The 12,413-nt window shown below is 45.2% G+C and overlaps 1 long non-coding RNA gene across 2 annotated transcripts; it reads right to left on the minus strand.

Moving 5' to 3' along the window:
* On the minus strand, window positions 370–10,793 carry LOC110408281. 2 transcript variants are annotated; one of them, XR_002444269.1, is made up of 5 exons: window positions 10,706–10,793; window positions 10,315–10,379; window positions 7,971–8,111; window positions 1,523–1,809; window positions 370–628 (listed from the first exon to the last, which is right to left on the minus strand). It is a non-coding gene; the product is annotated as an uncharacterized LOC110408281 (long non-coding RNA). The 2 variants fall into 2 exon arrangements; XR_002444268.1 differs by lacking the exon at window positions 370–628 and having other exon boundaries at window positions 975–1,809.

Raw genomic sequence — 12,413 nt, forward strand, 5'->3', positions numbered from 1 at the left:
TTTTATAAGGAAGGAAGCACCCATGCACAGTGAATCCTACGGTAACTCGCTCCCTCTCCCACAGGGCTGGATGCTCTGCAGCAGGCAGATGCACCTCAGCCCTCTGCAGACCCAGGCAGGGTACAGAGAGCCCAAGCAAACTGGAGTAAATGGACAGCTGAGACCTCTCCCTCCCAAGAACACAGCTGTGTTAAAGAGCTCCATATGCCAAACAGCAAATAACCCCAGCCCCCCAAAAGCTCTCTAAAGCGCTTCTCCTTTCTTTGACATTTAAAGAAAAAAAGCAACGCTGATCTTCAACAGCTGCTGCTGCTCCTTCCTGCCCCACTTACCAGTTGCTCATTTGCCTCACCAAATGCAACAAAACTACACAAATGCACAAACAGAGAAAGAGAGAGAAAGAGAGAGAGAGATCAACATCCTGATACAACAGAGCCCCGTCCTTGCCTGGTTAGCACTGCTCCAGGTGTTGAGTCTTGCAAAATGTCTCCTGTCTATGCAGATCTCAGCTGCCTGCTCCAGGGGAGGAGGTGATCAGACATTCCTTTGCCTTGGGCTTGTCCCTTCACCACAGTTTCTTGTCAGGTCTCCTTTGTCTGGCTTAGAAAGCTCCCACCTGCTGTCCCCACTGCATTAAAAAATAAAATAAAATTTAAAAAAAAAATCCCTTTCTTTTTTCCTGGTTGTTTTGTTTCAGCATTATTATTCCTCTTATTTTTCCATACACATACATATATATATTCCTTAGCCTGTTTCAGGTCTGTTTCTTACAGAGAGAGAACGCAGAATAGAAGAGAAAAAGCCTTGGGTTTTTTGGAGCATGAATAAACCTTGCATTTCCATGAGTTATTCATGAATAATTCATGAAAATGCATGATTAATTCAGGTTCATGAATTATTCAGGAATAATTCTCGAACATTCCTGGTTAATTCATGCTCACACAGTGAGTGAGTCAGGCTCTAGGGCTTGGTGAATTCCTTTCTCCCTGAGACAGGAGAAGAGAGGCTTAGAGACAGCTGCATTGTGCACTTCCCATTTGCTGAGCTTTAGAAGAAAACATTCTGCAGGCCTTTTTTTTTTTCTTTTTCTTTAATGAAACAAGGACCTGAAGAAGAGATCTGAAATGCCTGCAGCCTTCTGGCCATGGAGGAACAGCACAGCACCGAAAGAGAAAGGGAGAAAAAGGAAGAGAGGAACTGCTCTCCAAAGGAAGCCTGGCAGCAAGTTTTTCTCCCTTTCAAAGCATCTTTTGGACTGATTGTGCCCTTCCTTCTCCCCTGCCTCCACAGCTCTCCCTGGTTAAGATGCACATTGGCTGCTTCATTTTTTTATTCGCTACGACCCTGAACAGGGCAGAGCCCCAGGGTGCGTTGCTGCAATGCCCATGAGCAAAGCAATGTTCTGCAGTGGAGCCTCTGCCATGGGGACACTATGCCCTGCAGGACAGCCAGCCCTGAGCGTCAGGGTGACACACAGGGGCTTCCCCACCTCCCAAAATCCACTGTGACAGCAGCTAAAGACCTTGTGCATCTGAAGACATCACCAAGTCCTTCCATCTCAGTGCTGAGCTCTGCCGGTCACACCACGTTTCTGTTAACATCCCATGTCCTTGGAGAAGGGAGGCTGTGGCACAACTCTGCCCCTGGGAGGGATTTTCTGGTTCATTTGGCAGCAAAAAGGCCATAATCAGTGTTAGAAGTCATCCTCGGTGCATTGGGTCTGAGCAAGGCCATCGCCGTCACCACGCTGATACCTCCCAATAGGAGCTGATCCTCGGCTTGTGGTGGTCCTTGGTCCTGCAGCCAGTCCTGCATCAGTCCAGCACATGAAAAGTTGACCATTAACAGTACAATATCTCAATCAACAAAAGAGAACCACCACAGCAACCCCAAATCCCAGTGATCAGCTCATCCAGTGGTTGAATGACAGAGGTTTTCAATACTTCAAATTCGGTTAGATCACACCTCCAGCTAAAATAAAAGGATTTAGCTTTGTCAGAGCCCACAAGGAAGAAAAGTTCCCATGGGCTGGGATGGCCAACTGCAAGCCAAAATGCAGTGGGCTGGAGCCATCTCAGCTCAGTCTATGGAAGTGGCCTCCCCACCAGGATGTCCCACCCCAGCCCCTACACCATGTGGGAATACAGCAGAGGACTGAATCTAAGCAGAGCTGTCTGTCTTGTCTGAGCCAAAAGCAGCTCTGGGGATTATGGGGGGAAAGGGAGATTTCAGATGTTTTGTGAGATTTCAGATGTTTTGTGAGATATCATAAAAGGACCCCATGGGGCAAGAAAACATAAGGGAAGTCCATGAATTGCAGTATTTACAGCTCAAAGAATACAGCTGTCAGCCCAGGAAAACCAGACTTTAAAAAGAGATCGAAGGATAAGGAAACCTATCACAGCAGATATAAGTATTAAAAGAAAAAAAAAAGAGATATCTGAATTCTGTGAAGCTTTAAATGACGTTGCTGAAGAAGAATTACATATGAAGTATTGGAAAAGCAACGATGAGTGGAAAAATAAAAGAGACACATAACAATGGCTATGAGGTTGGATTCTGTTTTTATGCAGGACCTGGTCCAAATGAAATCCGCTCACAAACTGGCCTTGCTCGAGCAAACATTGTTTGCTTTCCTTTGAAAAACCAGCAACGTGCAAAGCGGAGTGAATGAATGGTGCTGGGGGCAGGGGCTTGGCTGCAAGCTGCAGAAGAGGAAAGGTTGCAGTGACCACCAGAGGAAGACAAGTCGTGGTCCCTAAAGACAGACAAACCGAGGATCTGCTGATCAATATAGGGTTACTGTTGAATTATTCCAGGAGAATGCAAGTCTGAACTAAATCCCAAGAGTACAACTTCACCATTTCAGGACCCAACCATAACTGGATAACTGAGGGATGAGAGCTGTACTGCTCATTATATTTTATTGCCATGCTGCAATGACTGTGAGCCACCACGCAGTGGGTCAATGAGAGCAGGTCTGTACATCACCAGGGCACGAGCTGCAAGCAGGATATGGAGATCCGGGCATTTAGCAATGCCCCTTGTCCTCAGTCCCATTTGGGATGGCAGGTAGGGCCTGAGGGGTCATTAGAACAGATCTGGGACATGATTTTGTGGCCATCTGTGTGACAAACACTGTGGCATAAGTCACTGCCTGTACCAGAGAGTGACCGCCTGGTGGCATTTTGCAGTTTTAATGACAGTAAGTACAAGTCACATCTCTGCTTGCAGTATGAGAACACTGAAACACGATCCAGGCTAACGAGGCTGATAATTAAATGCATTTTAATTAAGGACTCATCTCTTTCCTAGTAGGCTAGAAATGAGTTAGATCACTCAGAAAAGGGGAACAAAGCAACTATCAGAGGTCAGCAGTCACCAGGTCTGGTACAGGTAAGCTCTACCCACTGCAGTTTGTTAATTGCTTTTCTGGACTCAAACATTTCCATGTTATTCATCAAGTGGCAGAGCTCAGCAAACAGGGAAAAAAGCAGAGAACAAACGTGCAAGGTACGGCTGCAGAGGCTGCATGTGCTCTTGCAAGTGCACAGGCCTGGCAGGGCTTTGCATTTACCAAGAGGTAATATATTCTTTCTTCTCTCTATAGCTTTGAATTCATCAGATTAATGTTTTTTCTTTATGCAGAGGAGAGTTTCCCCTTTGCCTCTCGTTTCAGCTATTGAGCTTTGCACCATTTTGCAAAGCCTATTTCCTGAGCTGTGTGTATTTATTTGATCTTTGTGCTCTACATCTGTTTCCTTATCTGTTTGGCTGGCTGGTTCCTTGGGCTTCTTTTGTGAGCTCATCGGGGAGATAGCGTAAGTACAACTAGCAGGAAAAAAAAAAAGAAAAAGTAAAACAGAAAAAAGGGGGAACAAAATGACAATTTTTTTGATATTTTTCATATTTTTTCCTGTTTCTGGACATGGTACCACACTGAGTGCCATGGGGACCTTGCACCCCAGCATCCCCAGGCAGAGAATGTTGAACACCAAAACTCATGAAATCTTTTGCTTTCACTTTGCATAACCACAGCTGTCAATCATTGCTGAATAATTCATCATAACCCCTCCCACAGGTCACAGCTTTGAAAGAAACAGCACTGAGCCTTTGCAGATGCAGTGGGTTGGCATTACATGAGACCCAACGTTGTCACTGCATAGGGTTAAGGGTGGTCCTTCTGAGCCAAAGGGAATGGGCAAAATCAAACAGTTTTGCAGTAACAAGGTGTTTAAAAAAAAAAATAATAAAAATCAGGAAACAGGTAAATCATCCTTGGCCAGGCAGTTCTCCAGGCCCTGATCATGCAGCTGGCAAATGAGCACTTGTGTGAATAGATCTGCCAAAATTGATGGCTCTACTCAGCGGTGAGATCAGTCCCCACCCAAGCCCTGTCTACTCAGTGACATTATTTTGGTACCTGACTACTTAAAAGGTGCAAGCATATTCTCTCTAATTTGCTAAATTGAGAAGTTTACTTATCTCAGGAGACAACCTCATCTCCACCTTCACCCTTTTCAGCCTTGTACGCTCAGTTCATAACATGAAAAGGTTTTTCCTTAATTTCTTCTCCAGGAAAGAGGGAATTGATCTTATATTTTTAACATGACAGCCACGGTTTAAACTGACATGTTGACTGCAGAAATCCACCGCTCGTCACATCAAAAGCTGATGCAATAGTGCCTATTACTCCAGTAACAGAGGTCTTCTCGGGATGAATGGATTAGTACAAAGGGATGTATGAGTGGGAGAGATGAGTGATAAGACTGAAATGGATGAGGTCTTCTTACAAGGGGTGTGCATCAGTACAAGGAGGTGAAGGAAGAAGCAGAAGCCGCGAATCACAGAATCACCGAGGCTGGAAAAGACCACCAAGATCACAAAGTCTAATCATCAACCCATCCCCATCATGTCTGCTAAACCGTATCCCTCAGTGCCACTTCTCCGTGTTTCCTGAACATCTACAGGGACAGTGACCCCACTACCTCTCTTGGCAGCCTATGCCAATGCATTACCAGTCTTTCAAGAGAAGTTTTTTCCTAATATCCAATCCAAAACATCCCCGGTGCTGCTTGAGATCATCACTTCTTGTCCTAATACAGGAGAAGACAGTGCTGTTTTGAATTAGAATGTATCCTGCACAGTGCAAGACAAAAAAAAAAAAAAAACCACACCCATGACACACATCTCACCTTGGGTTTTGGGCCAACCCAGCACTAGGTTTTGGGAATATCCACCAGCGCTCAGGTCAGTGGGACCCACTGGCCTGGAGAAGGCGCTCCTGGTTTCCCTCCAACCCACAGCACATGAAAAGTCTACCAGGGTCACCACAGAAAATCCTGTGCTGAGCCTTCTTTCAACATTCTTATAATTCTGAATGCAAAAAGCAGTTTAGGAAGATCAGACTGTTCAAAAGCGGGATGTTTTCCACGGACTTTTGTAAAGACTTATTTGAAAGTTCAGGATGAAGGAGACATCTTCACCAAATGCACTGCCTTCCTCACAATTAGTTCAGGATCCTGCTGATTTGAAGTTTCCATCTTTATCTCCTGCCAACTCTCACCTGCTCAGGTCATCTCATTTTGCTGACAGCTGTCATAGCCATGTGCAATTTGTCATGCACCAAGCTGCACAAAATCTCAGGTGCTTGCTAAGAGAAAGCTCACTTCTTGCTTTTTGGGATCAGGAAAGGCCTTGTTTGCTCAACTGGGAAGTGAGACAGTTTGCTTCTCAAATCTACTCCACGCAGCATCACCAATACTCTTTTAACTCAAAGAAATCTGCTTATTGTCTTCTCTTAAAAGGAGAGCTGCTCCTGTGGGTGACAGCGTGTGCGGAAAATGCAAATAGCAGTTATTCAAACATCGTTTCTGAAGGGATTGTTCTCTGCTTTCAGATAAGATTAAGAGCTCAATTACGGTACAGAAAGGGTCTTTCATTAAAAATGCTTTCATTAAATCACACATAGAACATAATAAGGACAAATTATAAAGCTCTTTGGAAACACAGTTGTGCCAGACTGCGAGGTACAGAGGCCTGCTGGAGGCAGCACCAGCTGCTCCTCCCAGCCTTCCTTTACAGAAATGAGTACCACATTCCTCATCTAACTACAGTTCTGAGGAAAACATATAACCAGGTACCTCTGGGCACTCAATTCTGCAGACGTGTTTCTTCCAGAGGATCTGTATGAGCAAACATTCACACACTGTATATGTGCAATAGTATGTTCAGCTAACTCAAGAAAAGCCCAAAAGCTCAATGATTTCAGTCCTTGATAGGTAGCAGGAGATCAACTACAGATTTTTAAAGATATAAGATTTATTTAACGTGTAAGGTATGACTCAACTATTTAAAAACCAATCACTGCAAATTACACCCAAGGGCAAGCTTGTTTCATCTAAGCAACCCTCTTATGCTTTCCTACCTGCAAAGCCTTCAACCAAAAAACCTTCAGATGAGAAGGAAAGCTATAAGAAGAACACAAGCACATCTGGCAGAGGAGAGAGCCCAAAGGCTCCCAGCCAGAGAGCTCTGTGTCATAACAGCCAGGCAAGCCAAATCTTTCAAAGAGAAGATACCACATGCACAGGGTGTGTGGACCACACGGACTGAGCAAGAGGAGAAGAAGAGCATGTCCAGGGCTCTTCAGACCTCACAGCTGAGAGATAAAATCCTGACTTATTCCATTATTCAGGAAAGAGGTCAAGCCATGGGAGAGGGCTCAGCGAGCAGGAGTGTTCATAACAAACCATTAGCAGGTGCACGAAGGGAGGAAGAGAAGCTTGGGCTGCATACATCGCAACGTTCCTCTGCAGACTGCACGGTGCAGTGAGTCACAGGCACCTGGCTCAAAACGTGGGTGGCAGAGCTGAAAAGTCCACTGCTAAAGCAATGGAAATAATTAAAAGCATATAGAAGCGAGCATGCTGATTAGGGCTGAAAAAGAACCTAAAGAGGCTAGACGTCAGAGAGTAATTTGTATAATGAAGATTAAATGGATGCTGCTGTTCATTATGCACCGAAAGACTGACAGACCATTCAAAGAAAGGAGAAAACAATTCACTCACCACCAGTGGAAATCTGCATCAATAACAACCCAGAATGATAATTAAAAGCAGCTTTCAGAGTACCTTTGATCTAGAGATTTATCATATACACACAAAGGGCGAGACATCCACATAGATACTGTGATCTCCACTTTGAGTTGGGGCAGGAAAGGATGCAAACCTCCACCACCCAGACTGCAGAAACCAGCAACTAGATACAAGAGAGAGAGAGCAGAAAGCATAGCTCGTGCATGCAGCCTCTGTGCAGAACTCTGTTGGGTTCAAGACCCTCAAGGGGACACAGCCCTCAGCCCCTTGCACTGAAACCCAGAGGAGAAAATCAGCACTGGCCCCAGGGGCCAGAGCAGCCCCTGCGTGCTGCCTGCCTGCATGTCTTAATTACCCCTGCACAAGTGGCTAATGACTTTGTCCTCTCCTCGCTGATGAACCTGAGAAGGATGGAACAAGTTTGCTTGTTAGCAGCGTGACCCTTCAGGCTGCTTCGTACAAAGGAAAAGAGGTTCTGAGAGCTCCAGCAACACAATAAAGGTGATGGATGCTTTCCAAAAAACATCACTTTGGGGAGCAGCCAGGGGAAGCAGCAGGTTGTAAGCTCTGCATCCATCTCCTGATCACTGGGGTGTCCCTCAGCCCTTCACAAACCCCTGCAATACCACCAGGCCCTGTTTGGGGCAGGAGGTTTCTGCCTCGATCAGAGGTGAACATTACAAAGTTAAATTACATTTAAAAGTCACATCTATCTTTCTGTGCCGTGTTAGAAGACCTCTCCCTGCTCGCTGGCTCCTGCAGAAACATCGACCTTGTGATGTGACCACAACGTGGTAGCGTCTGTGTACACACATGCAAAACTCTGCCATAGAAAATATACATCATTGTTCCTCCAGAATAATGCAGTTTTACCTGTGCATCAACCAGCACCAAACTCTTCGAGAAAACACTCGGCGTAGGATGGCCCGTGAAAAAATTAAGTGCCTCCGTGGAGCAGTGGGCTGGTTTTAGTTCTTCTCCTTAGGTCATTAACTGCTGGTTTCATTAGGCTGCCTGCAGACAAAACATAATTGCTTAGCGGCTACTGCCTGGTGAACGGCCATTTGGGTTTATTAATGTCCTCAGAGCTGTAAACCTGTCAGGGAAATTCTTTTAAATATGCCTTGCAAAGTTTGTTCCTTCTCAAAGAACACGTCAGGTTGATAGACTGGCGCTTGGAAGGAAAACCCCCATACGCGGTGTTTTAATGCAGTTTAATGGCACTTGTGCACTGAGCTTCTGTCTCCAAAATCCACAGGGACCGTTCTCAGATAGGGGCTCTCAGATCTTTGTGAAGTTATAACTTCAGTGTTCATCTTACAGGAGTTTTACAGCCCAAGAACGAAGGCCACCAAACTCTGCTCAAGCCCTGAGCTTTCTCAGGGCGTGGACACTTAGATCTGAGGGACACGGTTTAGTGGGCATGGGTGATGAGCTGATAGTTGGACTTGATCCTTTCCAACCTTAACTATTCTATGAAGCTCTGTTTGGAGCCAGGTCTACAAAGTCCTCTTTAGCAGAGCTCTGTTTTAAAGCTTGGCTCCCAACAAAAAAAAACAGATTCTGCTTAATTTAGTTGAATGTTCTCCTTAGAATGTCAGACATTATAATTGCTCTGACAAAACGCACAGCTCATCCACTCTTAATTTACTTTTCCTACTTACAGGAGAGCTAGTTGTATCAGTCCTACGCACATCCTCACTCCTACAACACTTGACGGCTCCTGTTTAACTTATTACTATGCAGACATGCTGGATTAGAGTTTACCTGAACGAGAGCTTTATGCAGTTCCTGCAGGAGCTAATGGAGAAGATATTTCAATACGTACAATGTGGCTATTATCTCAGGGGAAAAAAAAAAAAGAAAGAAAGAAAGAAGTCCTACTTAAATTAGAATAGGAATTCTGCCAGAATCAGTACTCCTTTGTTTCACCCAACGATTCACTAAAAGCCCCCACTCGCTTAACAGCATTTTATATCACTTCTAGCATTCACAACATAGCCAATTATTTTAATAGTCATGAACCTGTAATACAGTTAATTATGGTCTCTGGCACCTTTTTTTAATTTAATCTTCTTATTTTCTTCAACAACAGTTCATTGCTCTCCTCCTTTTTATCTCCCATTTAATCCATTTGCTATCACCTTTCCCAGCACAGCACACATTTCCATAGCATCCCCAATGCACCAGGTGCACTGGTCACAACATCACAATCTCCACACCATCCTCATCCCCAGCGTTCCCACCCCTCCAGCTTCCCCTGTGTGGAGTAAAGCCAAGGTCAGCCAGATGCAAATGAGATATTTGAAGCCGAAGCGTGACAGGGCGATGATTGCTTGATGAGTGTAAGAGGAGAGAAAGGTCTTGGCCGTGCCTCGTTTATTAAATCACACACAGTTGCACGGGGACAATTAAGGATGGAGCAATGATGCTCCTCTGACCGGCTTCCCAATGTCACTGTTACTGGCATTAAGACAGAGAGGGACAGGTTACACACATCCTCTCAGCCTGACTCCTATTGCAATGAAAGCATTGCTAATAATAATAATAAATCAGGGATTTTCATCACATAAGCTCCAGCTTTCTGGCCCTCTCACAAAGGGGGAACATTTTGCTGGCAAAGGGTATGAGAAGGAGCCTCCAATTTGTCCTGGACAAGCTGGATAATGGTATCCCTGTCCTTGCAAGGAGAGTCACTGCTGCACACCTATAATGTGTGCACCAAGACTTTGTCCCGCTGGAGTTGTCCAAGGACACGGGCAGCATCATGGAAGGCATTTAAATGAGATGAGCTTGACCCAAGGGAACCACTCAGCCCTTTGCTAAGGCAAGCAGCAGGAAATTAATTGGTACTCGTGTAACCGATGTAACAGTCACAAGGCAAGTGAGAAGCTGAGTTTGGAGAATGAGAAGAATACAAGGAAAAACACTGAAGAATAAGAAGTAAGGAAAATACCCCACTCCAACAGGGCAGAAAATGGAGGTAAACAATTCTAAGAAAAGCAAAGGTAGGTGGGAAGAAGAAACAGATTCAAAAAAAAAAAATCACAAACAAAAACAGCAGCTGACAAATAGTAAGCATGATACCCAGAACGTAAACAAGCCCAGGAGATGATGGAAGAGCTAAACTTGTACTCCAAACAATGTAAGAGAAGGGAGCTTGGGTAGGAAGAGGAGGAGACACCCCAAGGAGCATCTCCATGCCTTCTCCACGTACCTGATCCATTCCATGCCCACTGGGTGGCTTTCTAGTCCATGTTTTCTTCACCATGAGACAGAAATCTAGGAGCAAGAAAGCAAAGATCAGGAGAAGCATGGCTTATTAAGGATAATCCTGCACAACACACAAAATAAAGCCTTATACCTCAGCAGGGCTGCACCTGGGAGATACAACAACTCAGAGGAGGGGAGGGAGGGAGAAGAAAACAGGTGTCAGAAAACAGGTAAAGCCATAACCTGGGTAGGGGAGAGCTGCTGACTGCCCTGGGGGTGACATGCAGCCAGTGCTGCCAGCAGAAGCTCAGGGACATGCTCTGTGCTGGGGAGCTTGGGAGCCTCACTCGCAAGTACTGAGGTTCATGATGCAAACGAACCCAAGCAGAACCCACATCATTAATTGCTCCTTGCCCTCCTTCCCTGGGAAGCCCAGTTACCACCCAGGTCAGCTTCTCTCCCCCTCCCTGCCAAGAGCGTGTGCTCCTGAGGTTCCTTAATGCTCATCACACCTGTGCTCAGGGGACGGGAGCAAGTTCATTTGTCGGTAATTATACTGATTAACTTCCCCAGCTACCAAGCTCAGGAGTCCTGGAGTGCCCCAGGTTACAAATGTTTGCAGAAGGGTAGAGCTGTGCTGAGTGATACTGGGGATGCTGCAGACACCCAGCTCTCCTTCCCTGCCCTGGGCAGAGTGCAGTTCCATCTACTCTGCAGAACACCATGGGATGTTTGCCATTCCCCTCGCAGTTGGTGCATCTCGGAAAAACAAAGCATTTGCCTCCTTCTTCCCACATCTAAAATCGCACCAAGCTTACCAACAACCTTAAAAATACATTGCTATTAAATATCTGTATCTTTCAAGGAAAGAAATACACTAAACTTTTTTTTTTTTTTTTTTTGGGTGCTCTTAAAAAATCAACCAGAGCTCTTCAGAAAGAGCTACCTCCTCATTTTCTTGTTTTTCCCCATTTGGTGGAACGTTTTCTCTCTGTTGTTGTTTATACCGGTGCATTTCTGTATCTGGCTGCTTAAAACAGCATGATGAGATAGCAGGGATGGAAATCTCTGCTCTCACGCATCCAGTGTGTCTGTTGTTGGAAGCCTTAAATCCATCTCTCCGGTGGGATGAAATGGATGCCACTAATCCAATTTCTAAAATATCAGGCATCAAGCTGACACCGTTTTAAGACTGAAAAAGCCAATTTAATCAAACCTCTGCTATTTTCTCTTCCTCCTCTTCCACAATTTATGATGGCAGACAGAGAGAGAGATTCCTTGGGGAACAATGTTTTCAAACCTCTACAGATAATACAAAGCTGCTCTACCACATTCTGGGCTGTTACACTTGCAGCCCCAAAATGCATTCCATCTCCTCATGCTCCTGTTTGCTCGAAGCACTGCAAAATGAGGCTTGTCCTTCTGTGTTTGCTTGAGCATGGCACTCTTTGTATAGCTGCAGGGACAGGAGGTAATTGGAAGCTGGATATGGGCAGGTACAAATCAGGAAAATGTGAGTGGTGAATACTTACTAGGTTATTGTTTGCTGCTATCATTTCCACTGATTTCATCACTGACCATGAGAAAATGCATTGAGGCTCCTGATGCAATAACCAGGAATCTTTTCTTTTTTTGGATATGACATGGGTACCTCTGAAGCTTGGAACAAAACAGTTCCCAGTTTGAAGGAGCTGGGACTTGCCACGATAAATGGAAGAGAATCCAATTAGTTCTGACACATTGGCTAGGTGCAAATCCCTTGGGCATCTCTTTGGCCCGGACTTTGTCTCTGAGATGGCAGAAGGGATTTTAACAGGTTTACATCAGCTGGTCTGGTTGTCACCTCTCAGGACAGCACCGGCAACAGCACACAGAATAAAATGCTTTGCATGGGTTGTCCGGGTCATGGTTGGAGCCAAGCAGTTTTTAATGCATCAGGCTGTTCAGCCCATCTCCACGAAGGAAGAGAAGCCTTATGAGAGCTTTAGGCCTCCCCGTCTGCAATAAACACACATTGCAAAGCTTTGCTCCTGGATTATGCGTGACTTTTATTAGCAGGTTCAGGACTTTAATATTGTTCCTGGCTAAGCTGCAGAGATAATA

Source organism: Numida meleagris, chromosome 19, assembly GCF_002078875.1.
Source record: "Numida meleagris isolate 19003 breed g44 Domestic line chromosome 19, NumMel1.0, whole genome shotgun sequence".
Lineage (NCBI taxonomy): Eukaryota > Metazoa > Chordata > Aves > Galliformes > Numididae > Numida > Numida meleagris.